Raw genomic sequence first — 19,224 nt, 5'->3', positions numbered from 1 at the left:
TGTTTAGAAATTTAAACACCAACTTAGTTACATTGATTAGTTTGGGTAAAGAAGAATACCTATTTATATCAATGGCTAAGGGAGGACAAACTATTGGAGCAGTGGTCACAGTAATTTCAACAGGAGCAATATACGCCTTTTGTACAGGCCAATTAGCTTTATTTACCAACCAGCTCGGTCCTTTAAACCATGATACAGCATTTACAAATTTAGCATAAGGTAAACCTCGAGACAAGAAATCAGCTGGATTCTCCTCACCAGGTATATGATTAAATGTTAACATATGCTGACCCAAACTATTATACTTCTCTTGGATCTGATTAATTTCAGCGACTCTGTTTTGTACGTACACAATTTTACTGTTTCCATTACGAATCCATTGTAAGGATACCTCATTATCAGACCAAATTACAGTGTCGCTAATATTTATCTCCTGCAACTTATTTCTTATATAATTAGCTAATTTGACACCTACATAAATGGCTGTTAATTCCAACTGAGGTAAGGTGCGTGATTTAATTGGAGACACTTTAGCCTTAGACATAACAAGAGAAATAACACTATTACATTGAAGATAAGCAACTGCTCCATATGCCAATTTTGAAGCATCACAAAAAATGTGGAGTACATTTTTCCCATTTGGATTGGCCACCTGGCATGGGAACTCCAACATTGGAATTTTTTCATAATCACCAATTAGTAAGTAAGTAAGTAAGTTTATTCAGGTATACACAAATACAGTTACATAGAATTATCATATATAGCAGCATATGTGTATAGAACCTAGGATAACCCAAAAAAGTCAGACAGAGTGACTTATTTCCATTGAATTCCTCAGGTAGAATTTCATCCCAAGCACATTTAAGTTTCCATGCTTCCTGAATTAATAATTTCCCTCTTATAGTAAGGGGTGACACTAAACCTAGTGGATCAAAACATTTGGAAACTTCAGCAAGCAAAACTCTCTTAGTTAATTTATTGGGCATACTGTAATTATTAGGTCTTAACATTAACAAATCTCTCTCAGTATCCCAATTTAAACCCAATACATTACTACATTTTGGCACTTCGTCTCCAGGGTAATCTTTACTTATTTTGTCCTTCAGTTTGGACGAATTACTATTCCGTTCTCTCAGAGGCATATTTGCACTTTGCATTATTTTATTAGCCTCTCCATAAGTCATTAACAGTTCCTCTTCAGTTGACGTCACACCCAGGAAATTGTCCACTTAAAATTGTTTGCTCATTACTTTACTCATTGGACTTCCCGTACATTTAAGGTGTTCATTTATCGTCGCTTGACGTAGGAACGGACTGGATGTAGCACCAAATAATACGCTCCTAAAGCGAAAGGTTTTCAGAGGGCTAAGTGGGTCAATAGGATTCTCAGGCCATAAGAAGCGGGTACAATCCCGGTCAGCCTCTTGTAAACCCACTCTTAGGAAAGCTTTACTTATGTCAGCCGTAAAGGCATAATTCTTTACTCTGAAATTTAATAAGATATCTCCTAATTTTTCTGTTAACGACGGACCGTCATCAGTCATTTAAACTAGGTTCATTTTTGTTACTCCTGGCACTACAATTAAACACAATCCTCAAAGGAGTGGTCTTAGAATCCTTCTTCACTCCGTGATGTGGCAAATAGTGACCATAAATTTTGGCTTGCTCAGGAGGTACCTCTTCTATAAATTTATTAATTAACTGCTCAGCAATTATATCATTATAGGCAGTTAACAATTCTAGTGTCTTACTCAGTTCGCGGAGCTCAGCCTTTAATTGTCCATATGCCATTCTGTAATTAGTGGGCAATTCTGGATGGTTCAGTCTCCACGGAAGTCGTACCCAGTATTGTCCAGATTCAAATTTTACATCTCTCAGGTACTGCTCCTGAGTAAAAGAATCGTCTGGACTTTCTTCATTTACATTTATTCCAATGCTGTCTAATTCCCACAATTTATGCACTGGCTCAACACCATCCTCTATGAAAGAATTATACTGGGGTACAACTTCATGAGTAAGACACACAGTTATGGTATTTGTAGTTTCCTCTGGTCATGAATTATTATGACGAGGAATCCTACCATACATTACATGGCCTCCTGCAGTCTTCAAAAGGGTGACACCACATTTCTTTACCATACCCTTTACAAAGGAGGCATAATAGTCACTACCTATCAAAATATTTATTGGACCTACAGAATCATCACTTACACCAGAAGGTGCTAAATTTACATTATGTGAGAGTCTTTCTGTAGCTTTACTAAGCCCTACCTGGAGTTTACCTGGAGAGAGTTCCGGGGGTCAACGCCCCCGCGGCCCGGTCTGTGACCAGGCCTCCTGGTGGATCAGAGCCTGATCAACCAGGCTGTTACTGCTGGCTGTACGCAAACCAACGTACGAGCCACAGCCCGGCTGGTCAGGAACCGACTTTAGGTGCTTGTCCAGTGCCAGCTTGAAGACTGCCAGGGGTCTGTTGGTAATCCCCCTTATGTATGCTGGGAGGCAGTTGAACAGTCTCGGGCCCCTGACACTTATTGTATGGTCTCTTAACGTGCTAGTGACACCCCTGCTTTTCATTGGGGGGATGTTGCATCGTCTGCCAAGTCTTTTGCTTTCGTAGTGAGTGATTTTCGTGTGCAAGTTCGGTACTAGTCCCTCTAGGATTTTCCAGGTGTATATAATTATGTATCTCTCCCGCCTGCGTTCCAGGGAATACAGGTTTACTGTAGATATTTTCTCTGGAAGTCTATCTACAATTACTGCATTAACACATTTTTTCTCATTGCCCAACCTGACAGTTACATAAACAGTGTCATACAATTGAGCTCTTTTATCTGAGAGAAAACCAGATAATTTTAGAGTTGTAGGATCTCCCATCTGTACTTTCATACCATCAAGACATTTACGTTTAATGAAAGTACGTTGGGATCCCTGGTCTAATAATGCAGTTACATTTTTTGATTTATGTCTTTTATCATCAATTTTTACCTGTAACACAGGTAAGGCTACTTCAGCAAAACCATCATTATTAACATTAGCAGTAATTTTTACATTAGCCACTGTTGTGTCAGGATTGTCAACATTATCATTATTATCAACATTATCATATAGACCCTTACACATAACTATATGGTGTCTTCCTTTGTGACATTGATAACAGTTGTTTAATTTGGCATAGCAATCCTTTACATTGTGATTACCTAAACATCTGATACATCTGTCAAGTTCCTCCAATCTTTCAATTTTATCATTCCATGAATTGCATGCATTGCAATTCTTAGATAAATGAGTACCCTTGCAGAAAAGACAATCTCTCTTTTCTCTGACTGGTTTCTTATTAACTGTGCTACTCTTAGGAGGGTACTTATTCTTCTTACCTAGTGGAGAATCATTATTTCTGATTCTTGCTACTTGATATGCACCTATGCAACTATTTTTAGGAAATGAATTTTGATTATTACCATTGGGATAATTTTTTCCTTTGTGAAACTTGACAGATACCTCAGAGTTATTATGTGTTGCATCTTTAAAATGAGTTAGTTGGCTGGTCTGCAACTAAACAATTAATTCTTGTAGACCTAGTCTTATTTCCTCCAGACCAAAATAACCCTTGTGATATTTATTCGAGACCCATTCAAATGTTTTACAGCTTAATTTATTCTGTACCATGGCACTCAATAACCAGTCTGATTCCTTCAGATTATATTTATTACTTAAAGTTTTGAGAGTGCTCTCCAGTTTAACTCTAAACTGCTGTAAACCTTTGTAAGTGTGATCTGGAGATTTTAAATTAACAATGATATTCACTAGATCCAACCTACTTTGTTCTATATTACCGTAAGTGACCTTCAACAAGTCAACTGCTTCCTTGTAAGAGTCATCTACATTGGGAAAGGCTTGTATTAGTATGTGAGCATCTCCTCTTACCTGTCCTTTGAGGTAAAATAATTTAGTTACACAGGCTAGGTCACTCCTATCATGCACAGCTGCTTTAAAAATTGACCAAAATTCCTCCCAATTTTCTCCAGGATTAAACAAAGGCAAACACAATTCTGGGAGTTTTGGCAAAGACATATTATTTGTTGGAGCAGACTGACCAACTGCCTGGTTTACATATTTTAATTTATTCAAGGCCTGACTTTTACAAGAAAGAATCTTTTCCTCATATTCATAATACTGATTAATCATGAGATCTACTTCAGTCTCATCTACACAGTTTACTAACAAATCTCCTTCATATTTGTTATAATATAATTTGTATGAATCATATCTATTACCTAAAGCATCTAAATACAATTTTAAATCATCAGTATTCACAGTTTCTTGATTCATTAATTCCAAGCACTTATTATATGCCTTGGTTACATGAACTTTTCTAGCCTGTATTGATGCTTTCTTTACTCTATATTCCATATGTTTGTCTTCTACATCAATTTCCTCAATTTCAGCCATGATGCAATGTATTAAATTCAACCCAATCAATAACACTGATTACAACTTACAACACTGATACAACTTACCTTTGAATAAATTCTAGCTACTTGAGCTCAGCAATTACATGTAAAAAATTATAATATAAATTTTAAATGTACATTAATACAAACCTTTAGCCAGCCTTGGCTTATCAAAATTAATATTATACAAATTAATAAATCCTTGCCAGAATTTGGCATAGCAAATTAATATTATACACATTAATCTTTAGCCACACTTGTCTTATCAATTACACATACACTGATATAAATCTTGGCCAGAATTGTCTTATCAAATTAATATTATACAAATACATTAATATAAATCCTAGCCACTTTGGCTTTGCAAAATTATTATACACATTAATATAATTAGCTACACTTGGCTTATCAATTACACATACACTTATACACATTAATATAATCTTTAGCCACACTTGACTTATCCAAATTAATATTATAATAATTATAATCCACTACACATTAAGCAAATTTGTGAACTTAACATCCACCTCCTTCTGTCATTTCACATATAATTATTAAGTAATTAACTAATTAATGACTTGACTAATTACATCCGGTTTGAAGGACCAACGGGCAAATTAAATGTGGAAAATTGCATTTATCTGAATGTAACTAATTATGTACATAACAGTAAATGATAACAAAGATAATTATTAGGATGTCAGCCACAGCACCGTGTCTTCCTTTGCAGATGACACCCGAATCTGCATGACAGTGTCTTCCATTGCAGACACTGCAAAGCTCCAGGCGGACATCAACCAAATCTTTCAGTGGGCTGCAGAAAACAATATGAAGTTCAACGATGAGAAATTTCAATTACTCAGATATGGTAAACACGAGGAAATTAAATCTTCATCAGAGTACAAAACAAATTCTGGCCACAAAATAGAGCGAAACACCAACATCAAAGACCTGGGAGTGATCATGTTGGAGGATCTCACCTTCAAGGACCATAACATTGTATCAATCGCATCTGCTAGAAAAATGACAGGATGGATAATGAGAACCTTCAAAACTAGGGAGGCCAAGCCCATGATGACACTCTTCAGGTCACTTGTTCTATCTAGGCTGGAATATTGCTGCACACTAACAGCACCTTTCAAGGCAGGTGAAATTGCCGACCTAGAAAATGTACAGAGAACTTTCACGGCGCGCATAACGGAGATAAAACACCTCAATTATTGGGAGCGCTTGAGGTTCCTAAACCTGTATTCCCTGGAATGCAGGAGGGAGAGATACATGATTATATACACCTGGAAAATCCTAGAGGGACTAGTACCGAACTTGCACACGAAAATAACTCACTACGAAAGCAAAAGACTTGGCAGACGATGCAACATCCCCCCAATGAAAAGCAGGGGTGTCACTAGCACGTTAAGAGACCATACAATAAGTGTCAGGGGCCCGAGACTGTTCAACTGCCTCCCAGCATACATAAGGGGGATTACCAACAGACCCCTGGCAGTCTTCAAGCTGGCACTGGACAAGCACCTAAAGTCAGTTCCGGATCAGCCGGGCTGTGGCTCATACGTTGGTTTGCGTGCAGCCAGCAGCAACAGCCTGGTTGACCAGGCTCTGATCCACCAGGAGGCCTGGTCACAGACCGGGCCGCGGGGGCGTTGACCCCCGGAACTCTCTCCAGGTAAACTCCAGGTTACATAGACAAGTAGGAATTTGGGACACCTAGGTCGCAAAAAATGTCCCCCTTCGATACCTACCACTGTCATAAGCACAAGTTGCTCTGGACCTATTAATTAAATGATATATACATACACCAGGATTACTACTGGTAAATATATAAATTTGTGGACTGTATATTAAAAATAATAAATGGTTATATATATACATAATTACATAATGGAAGGAAAATATATCTTAATATCACTCACCAATTTGACTGGATATTAAGTTGTATCATACTCAGAAAAACCTCACTAACTAAATTTATGAAAACACTGGCCAGAATTATACACAAATCTAGAAAGCTTATCTGAGGTTCCTGGAGCTGTCTTGTCCAGTCGTCTGATATCTCAAGTTATGCAGGAATGCATGTCCAACAATTTCGCCTCCAATTTGAGAGGTGTCAGCCCAATTTTAACCTCTAGAGCACGAAAATTCCTTCCCATTACAATAATGTTGTATCCAATTCAAAACCAAGATGGCGAGTCTCGTCTGCGCAGACGCAGGCTTTCCGTTTTCTATGACATAAATATTATTAAATACAGTATGGCCATCTATTTACATATAAATACTGAATTTCTGGAAAATATATACAGTATTTTCCACAATAGGCATACGAATGTTTGCTACAACAAATCACTCTCCAGGATCCTCCTTGAATGAGGTTTGCAGCTTTGGTCCCTCCTGTCTGCACTCTGTTTTTGGTCTCCTTTATCTTCTTCCAATTTTCATAGCTATGCACTTGTTAATAAGTACTCAATGGTTAGTTGACTGTTGTGGGCCGCATCCTGTGGGGGGGAGGGGAGATAAAAGGACACCACAGGAAATAAGCCACAGTGCTTGGTTTTCTTGGGTTATCTAGGGTTACTAAGTCTCTGGATTAATAATCTAAATGTGGTTGATGTCGGCCTCTCATCCTCCTCCCAGTTATTATAGTCTCCTTCATATAGCGTTTGTTTTGCTTTATTCATTAGGTACCCATTGTAGCTCCTCCGTTTTCTGTAACAGTAAATTGTTTGAGGTTCTCTGTGGTCGCCCTCCCACCTGACTCTTCTAAACTGGTTTTATACCTTCTATGGCCGCAGGCTTCCTAAATAACATGGCAATCTTACATAAGAATTTTTTTATCCCTTCCTCAAACATGCTAGGCATTTGGATACTAATCCTTAAGGCCGACCTACCACTTTTTTTGGTTAGAAATGAAAAAATAGTTGTTATATTATGGAAATTAGTCACTTTGTCCGACTTTTTTTTTTGGGGGGGGGGTGTTATTCTAGGTAACCTACACATACGCCATTATGTATAATAATTTGTGTAACTGTATTGATGTGCACCTCTACCTAAATAAAGTTACTTACATTATGTTTGTTCTACGTGGTACTCTAACAAAAAAAAAAAGCAGTTTGCAAATTACTCAGAATAGGATGATGAGATTCATTCTGGACTTGTTTCAAAGATAACATGTAGGCAAGTAAGTTTATTCAGGTATACACATATACAGATACATTGATTATCATACATACACAGTAGGTGGCCAGGCCTCGAGCACCTTGTGTTACAGGAGGTGGCCAGGCCTCGAGCACCTTGTGTTACAGGAGGTGGCCAGGCCTCGAGCACCTTGTGTTACAGGAGGTGGCCAGGTCTCGAGCACCTTGTGTTACAGGAGGTGGCCAGGCCTCGAGCACCTTGTGTTACAGGAGGTGGCCAGGCCTCGAGCACCTTGTGTTACACAGGTGGCCAGGCCTCGAGCACCTTGTGTTACACAGGTGGCCAGGCCTCGAGCACCTTGTGTTACAGGAGGTGGCCAGGCCTCGAGCACCTTGTGTTACACAGGTGGCCAGGCCTCGAGCACCTTGTGTTACACGAGGTGGCCAGGCCTCGAGCACCTTGTGTTACAGGAGGTGGCCAGGTCTCGAGCACCTTGTGTTACACAGGTGGCCAGGCCTCGAGCACCTTGTGTTACAGGAGGTGGCCAGGCCTCGAGCACCTTGTGTTACAGGAGGTGGCCAGGTCTCGAGCACCTTGTGTTACATACATCATGATCTTCCAAACGTATCCCAACACCTGAAACCCATTCTCTTTGCTGACGACACGACTTATGTCATCTCTCACCCTAATCTTGCCACCCTCAACACCATTGTTAACGAGGAGCTGATCAAAATATCGACTTGGATGACAGCCAATAAACTTACGCTTAACACTGACAAAACCTACTATATTATGTTTGGTAGCAGAGCAGGAGATGCACAAATTAACATTAAGATCGACAACACTCTAATTACCAGACATAATGAGGGCAAATTCCTAGGCCTATACCTTGACAACAACCTGAATTTCAGCACCCATATCCAACACATAACCAAAAAAGTATCCAAAACGGTTGGGATCCTCTCCAAGATACGATACTACGTGCCGCAAAATGCCCCTCTCACACTATACCACTCACTTATTTATCCATACCTCACCTATGCTATTTGTGCTTGGGGATCAACTGCAGCAACACACCTAAAGCCAATAATAACCCAACAAAAAGCCGCAGTAAGAATAATCACTAAATCCCATCCCTGGCAATACCCCCTTCCCCACTCTTCATAGATCTAAACTTACTCCCTGTTCAGTACATCCACACTTACTACTGTGCAATCTACATCTACAGGACCTTAAACTCCAATATCAACCTTGACCTAAAACGCTTTCTTGATAGTTGTGACAGAACCCACAGGCATAACACCAGACAAACATCTCTACGACATTCCCCGTGTCCGACTAAACCTTTACAAAAATTCAATGTATGTCAAAGGCCCTAAAATTTGGAACACCCTACCTGAGAACTCTAGAACTGCAGACACATTCATCACCTTCAAAACTACCATTAGAAAACATCTTATCTCCCTGATACACCCCGTCAACTAACTACACGAATACCACCTGGTGGTTCACACTTACACTCACTCACCCATTTGACCATAAACAGAAATATTAATCTCAATCTTAAAATAATGAATCCTGTGATACTCCAATACTGAAACTATGTACTGTTCCAAAACAAAATCATTCACATTGCTAAACTCACAAACTAGTATTTAGTCACTTAGCCATAATACCAACTTACCTCATAATTTGTAAAATTTTAAAATTAAGAATTAAACTAAGTCTGCCCGAAATGCCTAGCCACGCTAGGTGTTCTAGTGGTACACTCTGTAATCATTATTTTACTACATGTAAACCACACAATAACCAAATTCTGTAAACTCAGCATTGTAATCCTTATAGAGAATAAACTTTGAATAGGTGGCCAGGCCTCGAGCACCTTCTGTTACATAGGTGGCCAGGCCTCGAGCGCCTTGTGTTACATAGGTGACCAGGCCTCGAGCACCTTGTGTTACACAGGTGACCAGGCCTCGAGCACCTTGTGTTACACAGGTGAGCAGGCCTCGAGCACCTTGTGTTACATAGGTGACCAGGCCTCGAGTACTTTGTTACATAGGTGGCCAGGCCTCGAGCACCTTGTGTTACACAGGTAGCCAGGTCTCGATCACCTTGTGTTACATAGGTGACCAGGCCTCGAGCACCTTGTGTTACATAGGTGGCCAGACCTCGAGTACCTTGTGTTACACAGGTAGCCAGGCCTCGAGCTCCTTGTGTTACATAGGTGACCAGACCTCGAGTACCTTGTGTTACACAGGTAGCCAGGCCTCGAGCACCTTGTGTTACACAGGTGGCCAGGCCTCGAGCACCTTGTGTTACACAGGTGGCCAGGCTTCGAGCACCTTGTGTTACACTGCAATAAAGGAGTGTCAGGGACTGGTTGATCGTGTCAAGGACAGTCTCTGTATAAACCAGTTTAAGAGAGGTGTGTAGTGAGTGTATGAAGCAGTGAGGGAGGACACACATTTTGCGTAGATAATAATCGTGCAACTCTCATATTCCACTGTTTTTTTTTTCTTAATTCTCAAGCATTTCACATCCATGTGATTGATTCACTCAGTTTATTTTGTGTTCAGTTATCATAACTGACTATCACTTCACCTAACAGTTATATGATACAAGGACTCCAGAGGACATTAAACCCTGACTTTTGTTGCAGTATCCTAGGTAATTTGATCATATATTACCATGTAAGACAATTGTAATCTTCAAAAACTGTGCAATATGCCTATAAAATCTACATAATATATATATATATATATATATATATATATATATATATATATATATATATATATATATATATATATATATATATATATATATATATATATATATATATATATGTCGTGCCGAATAGGCAGAACTTGCGATCTTGGCTTAAATAGCAACGCTCGTCTTGCCATATAGGACAAGTGAAAATTTGTGTATGCAATAATTTCGCCAAAATCATTCTGAACCTATCGAAAAAATATATATTTCACTGTGTTTGTTTTGTATTAAATTATTGTAAACAAATCTAAAATATATTTAGTTGGGTTAGGCTAAAATAAATTGTTCTTGTTATAATAAGGTTAGGTAAGTTTTCTAAGTTCCTTTTGGTGCAAAATTATAAATTTTTACGTCAACATTAATGAAAAAAATATATCTTTAAACGTATAAGAGAAAATTTTAGAAAGGACTTAATTTTAAATGAGTTCTTGCTAATTGACCAGTTTTACATATTCGGCACGACATATATATATATATATATATATATATATATATATATATATATATATATGACTATATATATATATATATATATACATACATACATATATATATATATATATATATATATATATATATATATATATATATATATATATATATATATATATATACATATATATACACTGTATATATATGTATATATATATATATATATATATATATATATATATATATATATATATATATATATATATATATATATATATATATATATATATATATATATATATAGTGTATATGTATATACACTGAGAGCTTATTTTAATCCTATTGTAAGCATTAATGAACCTTGTAGTCGATAATTACACCTAACAGCTCAATCAACCATGTTGTTCACGTTCCACAAGTACATATATCCTAAACTTGTATTTATTATTAAATATTCGCCGGTATTCTCCCGGCCCGGGCCTTTTCCAAGTGGTGGCCCGGCCTTGGCTCCCTCTCTAGGGAGTGTCTGAGACCTAAGTCTCCCATGGGAGGAGGCATAAGTACCTCCTCATCTTTGGGACCAACTGTCCCCAGGCCTAGCCACAAGCTAGGCCTCTCTGGTCTGCCATCCCCGCCCCAAGGGGGCAAATGGGAATGACAGTCTTATGAGCTAAAGGCTCGGGCTCAGGCACCTACCCTACCCTAGAAGGATTAGGCATGGTGTCGATGTGCTTGAACATTCTATTCTATTTGATTCGCCGGTAATCCCGGCCCGGGTCTCTTCCATTTTGGTGACCCGGCATTGGCTCCCCGGGTAGGGAAGTGACATCCATCGTTACTTGCACCTGTGTGGCAGGTCTTCAGCAGGAAGGGGGGGGTACCTCACCGGCCCTATGGCCAGATGACGTACCAAACGTCAGTGTGCACTAACAGTGGCTGGGGTGCAGTGCAATGGAGGCCCAAAGCAGGCCCTCGCAACAACTTCAGCGGGGGGGTGGATGACATGCAAGGACTGGAAGTAAGGTTTCCAAGTCCCTGACAGCTAAGTACACAAGATGTGCTGCCTCATTCTCTCGGGTCTGCCCTACTGGGGTCATTGGGAAGTGTCTACGGCGAAGGGGCATCGTAGCCGGGCAGTCTAACAGGTAGTGCACCAAGGGCTGCGGAACCATTCGGTCACAATGGGCACAGAGCTCCTCTCGTGCCCGTTCAACAATCCGGGCAGTGGTGGGATACCCTAAGCGTAGGTGGTGGATATGCACCCTCAGTTCCCTGGACTGTGTCCGAAGACCTGGAGGGGGCACCCTGTGGGTCGCCCTGACATACCAACAGAGGCTCCGTGAATCCCCAGGATCAGGGAATGGGCGCCTCGCTGCACCAGCAGCTAACAGCGCAATCTGGCTGAGGCTGATGGAGATCGCAGCATGTGGCTGTGCCTCGAGGGTTGCAGTCCTAGCAGCCTCATCTGCAGCATCATTGCCAGGGATACCCACATGGCTCGGGATCCAGTTGATGGTAGCCCTGCGACCCTGGGCCATGAGAGTCTGCAGGTCACCCCGGATGGATGTGATTAAGTGTATGTTGTCCTTTGGCTCTCTGTGCATAAGCGCTTGGATTGCTGCCTTGGAATCAACGTGGATGATGGGGGGATGCTGATGGTCTGAAAGAGCATGCCGCAGAGCTTGTTGGATGGCAAAGAGTTCGGCCTGGAGGATGGTGCAATGGTCTGGGAGGCGCCAACCTGCTGTCAGATTGCTGTGGAACATCCCAGCAGCTGTGCGGCCTGCCACTGGGTCTCTGGAGCCATCAGTGTAATATGGCACACTCCCTGGGCCTTCCGCACCCACAATGCTAGCCGAGGCAAGGTGGTGCAGAATGTCCCGGGTGCAAAGCCTCTTGCTGTCTGGTAGGGTTGTCCAGCTCACCTCAAACAGCTCTGGTGCCCAGGGGGGTGGCACCGCGTAGTTCGCTGCCAGTCTGTCGCAGCCTCCCGCCTGGAGCAATGTCATGGGCAAGAGCTTCTGTGTGGCATCTGCTACCGACCACATCCATCGGCGGCCGGGATGCAGTGGAATGACCTGTCCCTGGCGGACCCGTAAATCTCTCATCAGTTTGTCAGCCCCTGGGAGTCGGAGATACTTTGCAATCCTCCTGGCAGCTACCAGTTGGATCCTGTCTTCAAGAGGCTGTAGCTGCACCTCAAGGTTCAGAGCCACTGCATTGGCCCACCTAGGAGCCCCCAGCATGGCCCGTACAGCTGTGTTCTGGATGACACAGAGGGATTTGATGTTTGTGGGTCTGGCGTGAACCAGAGCAAGTGCCCCATAGTCAACGAGGGAACGTATTGCCTGGATGTAGAACAACCTCATGACCTCGAGGCTGGCCCCAACCCTAGGGTTGGCCATGGCACTCAATGCCCTGACCCTCTGCAGAGCCCTCTCTTTAATGTGGCGCACATGTTTCTGGAAGGTGAGGTGCCTGTCAATGTAGATGCCAAGGTACCTATAACTGTGAACCCACTCCAGGTCGATGCCCAGGACCCGCAGCCTCTGACTGGGCACCTTGGTGCGAAGGATCATGGCTTTGGATTTTGCTGCAGATATCTTGAGTCCCAAGTGACGGCAGGTGGAAGCCAGCAGATCGAGGGCCTCCTGGGCACGCTGCAAAAGCCGGCGCTTCCTAGGTACGACAAGTGCCAGGTCATCGGCATAGCTGAGGAGGATGGTCCCTCTGGAGAAAGGCAGGCACACCAGCTGATGCATCAGTACATTGAACAGGGTGGGACTAAGCACCCCGCCCTGTGGAGTGCCGTTGTCCAGGGTCTTGAGAGAAGAGGAATGCCCCTGGAAGCGCACCCGGGCCCGCCTGTCCTGGAGATAGGAACGAAGCCATGAAAGCAGCCTGCCTTTAATCCCCCTGCGGGCCAAGAGTGAGAGGATGGCAGGTGCACTGGCTAGCTCAAAAGCTTTCTCGAGGTCAAGAAAGACAACAATGTGGGCTTGGGCGTCCGACCCAATGCCGGTCAGTAGAGTGGTAAGGCTTTCGAAAGTGCCCACTCCTCTGGTGAAGCCATAGAGGTGTTTATGAGGAGGGCCAAGCTTCCACCTCAGGCGCACCAACACCATCCTTTCAGACACCTTCGAGATGCAACTGGTGAGGGAGATGGGTCTCACACTGCCAGGATCCCCAGGCTTAGGAATCGGTATGATGTCAGCCTCCTTCCATACGACAGGGAGTTTGCCAGCTCGCCAAGTCTGGTTGATGACTCCCAGGACAGCTGAATGTCCAGAATGGCCAGACCGAGTGATCATGCCATAGGTGATACCATCATGCCCCGGAGCAGTGTCTCGATGAGATGTGAAGGCTGCCTGGAGCTCCTGGTCGGTGAAGTCTTCATCCGTGACATCCCCAGCCTGGCATGCTGCTTGGATCACCATCACCCTTCTAGGAAGGAGGGTGGCTTGGAGGTCCTGGAGATCCTGAGGCAGTTGAGCCATGGCCGCTCTGGAGGTGAATAGGTCCACCAGACGCTCTGCCTCCGTTGCGGGGTCTGGGTGCAACCGAGCCACACTGCGACGCTGCCCAGTGGCCAATCGTAACTTGGTCCAAATCTCAGATAAGGTGGAGGAGTAGCTGAAGGAGGCACACCACTCGAACCATTTAGCCTGCCGGACCCTGTGTGAGACATGGCGTGCATGCCGCACCACTTCCCTGAGCAGACGCATGGACTCAACCGTGGGATTACGCCTATGCATCTTGCGTACAACATTGATGCGGTGGTTCTGTTCCCTGATGTCCTCATCGTAAAACCACCAGTCACGTTTATATGACCCTCCGCCTGTAATCTTAGGTATTGCTGCCTCAGCTGCACATGTGAAGGCCACCTGCAAGCTTTCAGCCGCCTCATCTGGGTCGTCTGGAAGGGGAGACTCCGCCCACCAACGCTCAATGACCTCCTGGAAGCACTGCCAGTCGGCCTTTTTTAGATTCCATCTGGGGGTAGGTGTGGGGGGAGAGCACCTCTGGACCATCAGCGTAGTGACCACTGCAAAGTGATCACTGGTGAGACGGGGGTGGACCTCCCATCTAGCGCTCGAGAGCAACCGCCTAGAGATGAGTGTGACATCCAAGCGGCCACCATAGTGATGGGTTGGCTCACCATTATTGAGGAGGGCGATCTCAGGGACCTCCTCCAGCACAGCCGCAAGGTGCCTCCCAGCTGCGTTGGTAGGAGAGACAGAAGAAAGTATTGGGTGGTGGGCATTGATATCCCCAGCCACAACAAGACCCTCCCTTGGGGCGAGTGCTGCCACTTCTGAGATGTCAAGGGTGTACCTAGAGCTTCTGTAAATATTGTAAACCACAAGAGGTCCATCTGCCAGGTGTAGGGTGACAGCCTGAACCTCTACGCCCTCCCCACAGTCGATGGGGTCAGTGGAGATTGAATGAGGGATAGTGGTCCTGACGTAGATCGCCGTGCCCCTGCCAGTCCCTTCCAGGCGCTGAAGGTAGGCAGAGAATCCCGGAATACGTGGCTGCATTTGACGTGACAAATCGGTGAGTGTCTCCTGAAACAGGAAGACATCAACCTCATCCTGAACTGCAGCTTCAATCACTAAGGGAATTTTCCGCTGCAGCCCACAAATGTTCCACTGGAGGATCTTCAAGGGCCGCAGAGGTGGCTCACTGATTCCATCTCTGCCTGGGACTCGTCGTCCGTTGTTGGCGACTCCGGGGCCTCCTCCATCACAGATTGGAAGGACTCCTGGATGATGGCTTGAAGTTCCATTGAGTCTTTCCTGTCCAGTAGGACCACGCCCAGCATCCATGACAGGAGCTGCCTGCAGGCGCCCCTGTCCTCTGCCGACGGCAGCAGGCGACAGAGGAGCGCTGAGATGACCCCGATGGTTTTCTTCAGTCGATCCGGAAAGGATTCGACCATTACCTCTGCAGGCATTGAGCTGGACGACCCGTCGAGGCGGGGCTGGGTCACTGGGTATGTCTGGGTGGCTATCGACACTGCAGCAGCATAAGCTGGGTGCACCCTGGGCCCGGCATGAGTGGCCATGGGCTTCCAAGTCCCCTGGCGGGGAACCTCTGCCTGACGCTGGCCGCTCACAGTAGGGGCCTGTCCTTGGGAAGAGGCCTGCTGGCCGTATGGCAGGGAATATTGGTGCCCAGCTGGGACCTGCTGGGCAGTGTGCCTGGCCTGTGGCTGTTTTTCCCAATGATTCTGCCTTCTTGGCCACCTTGCCATCTGACGCCGCAGTTGACCGCGCTGCTGCAAACCAGTGTCTGCCCTCTGATGCCACCGCTGGGAGCCCAGTGCTGGGAACTCGCTGGTATTGCCCTCCTGCGGTATCCGGGGAACCGTGATTGGAGCCCATGCTGACTGTTGCTGGGCAGTTCCAAGGCTGGGTGGCGTCGGGGCTGTCGGGTCGTTCCGATGACGAACCTGCTGCCAGTGCTGCACCATCACAGGACAGCTCCGGTTCCAGGCATGGTGCCTCTTCGAGCAGTTGGCACACTTGGGCTCTGGCCGAAGGGCTTCGCCAGGTGGATGTTTGAGGAGTGCAATGCAGTCCTTCGAGTCGTGTGCCTTGCTGCACACACCACACTTCTTCTCTCGCTGGCAGGTGGCTGAAATATGATTGAACCCCTGGCAGTTGAAGCATTGTACTGGGCCTGACAGGTACGGTCGGGTCTTGAATCTTCCCCAGACTCCAAGGTCCAGGTGCGTGGGAAGTGGACCTTTGTGGTGGATCAGCACCTGGCGGGTGGGCACCTTGTTCACCGTTGCAGTGAGTCGCTCCGCCTTGACAATATTGGGCACTTCCAAAATGGGGTCTAGTGGGAGGGGCACAGGGACGTGTAAAAGCACCCCCTTGTACACCTTCTCCGAAGCAAGCAGTTCCACCATGCTGGGATGGGTCACAACCAGCCCCCTCAACTCCTCGTAAGAGTCTTCGTCCCGAGGAATGACCAGAACCTCGTTCCTGAGAGTGAACTCGCAGCGGAACTTGAGGTGGGGGAGACCTTCCAGATACCTTACAAACCCGTAGTTGGGAACCTTGAATTTGTTGAAGGCCCTGGTTGCTTGTGCCAGAGCTGAGCGGGAACTCCTCCTTCCACGTGGAGTCAACCAGTCCCCATCCACTGTGGAGGCCAACGCAACTGGTGTAGGGACCTGGGATGGCTCCATCCTTGCCACTTGAGGAGCTACATCCTCCTGGCTTCCTTCCACGACCCCTGTGGCCATCTGGGGGTGCAAGTCTTCTTGGGTAGGGGCTGCCGACGGACCTAGTGGCAAATTGGTAGGTACAGTAGTCTCCACTGCATCCTTGGCCTTCTTGGTGGGGGCTCCCACCTGCCCCACGTCGTCCTCCAACTCGTCCCCGCATTCCAAGGAACGTTTAGGCCGCTCTCCTGGATCTGTCATGGCGACTGTAGGTGTGGGGACAGAGCCAGCAGCAGAGCCGCTGCCTGTGACCTCACAGCCGCCCACACTGGGTGCAGAGCTGTGAGGCTCAGAGCCCCAGTCGGGGCCCGTAGCCACCCTCTCGTGGCTCACTGCTCCGAAGCACTGAACACAGTCCAAGGATCACCAGGAATGACGCTAATCTGTGCGTAAACTAACACAGATTTGCGAACACAACACACACTGTTTTCCAATCGTCGTCCAGTCGATAATCCTTATGAATTCTCCAATGTCGATGTGTATTATTCTCCTCGGATGACCCGATCGGTCCTAAACTTGTAGATCTTTCAGTGTATTTACACTGAAAGATTACTCTAATTCTTAATATAGGGATTAAAATATTCATGGTGTTAGTGTATCGGTGAACCACAGCTTTAATGACTCTCGTGTACTTCGTATTTTTTTTTTATATATATATTTAAGAAATTCCTGTTGCTTAGAGCAGGTGCTACTTTTATTATTGTTGTGGAATTAGTAGCTATGATATGATTAAAAAAGTGAAAAAGAAAACAATAGCAGCCAATAATAACGGAGGCTGTAGCTGAAGTTGTCATGTATGGTCCCATGGGGGCGCTACTGAAGACATCACTGTGTTAAACAAAGATTTGGTTATGAATTTGAGTCATTCTAAGCAAGTGGAGCCACAATTTTCCGATTTTTCTGACTGTAATGACTCCAGCGGATTACTAACCCAGGATAGTCAAAAAGCACCAAGGCAAGGGGGGGGGGTTATTTCTTCTTGTGTCCTTCAGTGCCTCTCCCCAGTGAATAACATCCAGGTATTTGTCTTCCGTTTCGTGAACAGGGGGAGCAGGTGAACGGAAACATGCCCATGTCAAGTGTTTTAGAGTTGAGTTGTGGTATTAAATAAGTTTGTGTGTGTGTGTGTGTGTGTGTGTTTATGTCAATGTGCTACGAGTTTTAGAACATTCTTCTTGAAGCAAATTCTTGTGTGTTGAGGGTGGTGTATTTGTTATTATCATCGAAATACGATATAAACCAAAGTGTGGCCACCCTGATCTATATGACGGTTTTTCTGTCATCCTTCACCATTTAGGAGGGCTTTCCTTTCGTACTTCTCCACTTAGAATGTTTTTTTTCTGGCATATTCAATCGCACAGAAAGGTAATGAAATAAATCAGTCTGAGCTGGGAGATTTCAGGAGGGTGACGAGGATATGGTGGACAAAACTGTATGTAGGAATAACGTGTGAGAGACTCTGTAATGAAATATTATCCAGTAAACGGATATGGAGGCAAGTATGCCGTCCTGTGTAGACAGGAAGACCATTGTTTAAGGTCAATAACAGTGCTAAGGTATTACTGCAAATAACTTACTTGATAGCTGCGTAAAAGACTGAAGTACATATAACGAACTTGAGGAAGTTCATTACTTGTCAACGAAACATTGTGTACCTCTAATGAAGTTTTTTTTTTTCTATTTTTTTTTTGTGTCTTTCTTATCACTACTTGTCGTTTTATTTATTTTTTTTTTTTGCCATAATTTCACTTACTTGATGGTTGCTTCGCACTCAGCTCATCACCTTAGTGTTGCTTCAGTACCTGTTGGTGCAGCGGCGCGTCGAGCACACACGCACAGCCTCCCTCAACTGGTTTGTAGCGCCCTCACTTGATACATAAACGCCCTGTGACCTACCTCCCCTTCCTTCCCTCCCTCCCTCCCTCACACCACTTGCCTCCGTCGTTTATCTTCATCACCCATTCCGTGTCCCTCGTCGCTCTTTTTCTCTCACACATCATGTTCATCGTTCTCTCTACTCACCTGTTCTAGTCATCGCTTTCTCCTTCACCCCCACCCACCCTATCCATCATCCACTCCTTCACCCCACATGCCCCTTTCAGCGTCTCCCCATCACCAACACCCTCCATTCTTCCCCTATCCCCCACCCCCATCAACCGTGATGGAAGATGGGGTGAA

At 44.7% G+C, this 19,224-nt stretch overlaps 1 protein-coding gene across 4 annotated transcripts in view; it reads right to left on the bottom strand.

Annotated features, from left to right (window-relative positions):
• Positions 1-18,900, bottom strand: part of LOC128688312 (A disintegrin and metalloproteinase with thrombospondin motifs adt-1-like) — a 77,786-nt gene extending 58,886 nt beyond the window's left edge. For 2 of the 4 annotated variants that reach the window (XM_070086659.1, XM_053776076.2), the window contains exon 1: positions 18,800-18,900. The gene's annotated coding sequence lies outside the window, so the exon portion shown is untranslated. The remainder of the gene's footprint in view (positions 1-18,799) is intronic. The other 2 variants (XM_070086658.1, XM_070086660.1) reach the window with 2 other exon arrangements.
• Between the last annotated feature and the right edge of the window lie 324 nt (positions 18,901-19,224).

This window comes from Cherax quadricarinatus, chromosome 19, assembly GCF_038502225.1.
Source record: "Cherax quadricarinatus isolate ZL_2023a chromosome 19, ASM3850222v1, whole genome shotgun sequence".
NCBI lineage: Eukaryota > Metazoa > Arthropoda > Malacostraca > Decapoda > Parastacidae > Cherax > Cherax quadricarinatus.
This window is presented reverse-complemented; position numbering and strand designations above follow the sequence as displayed.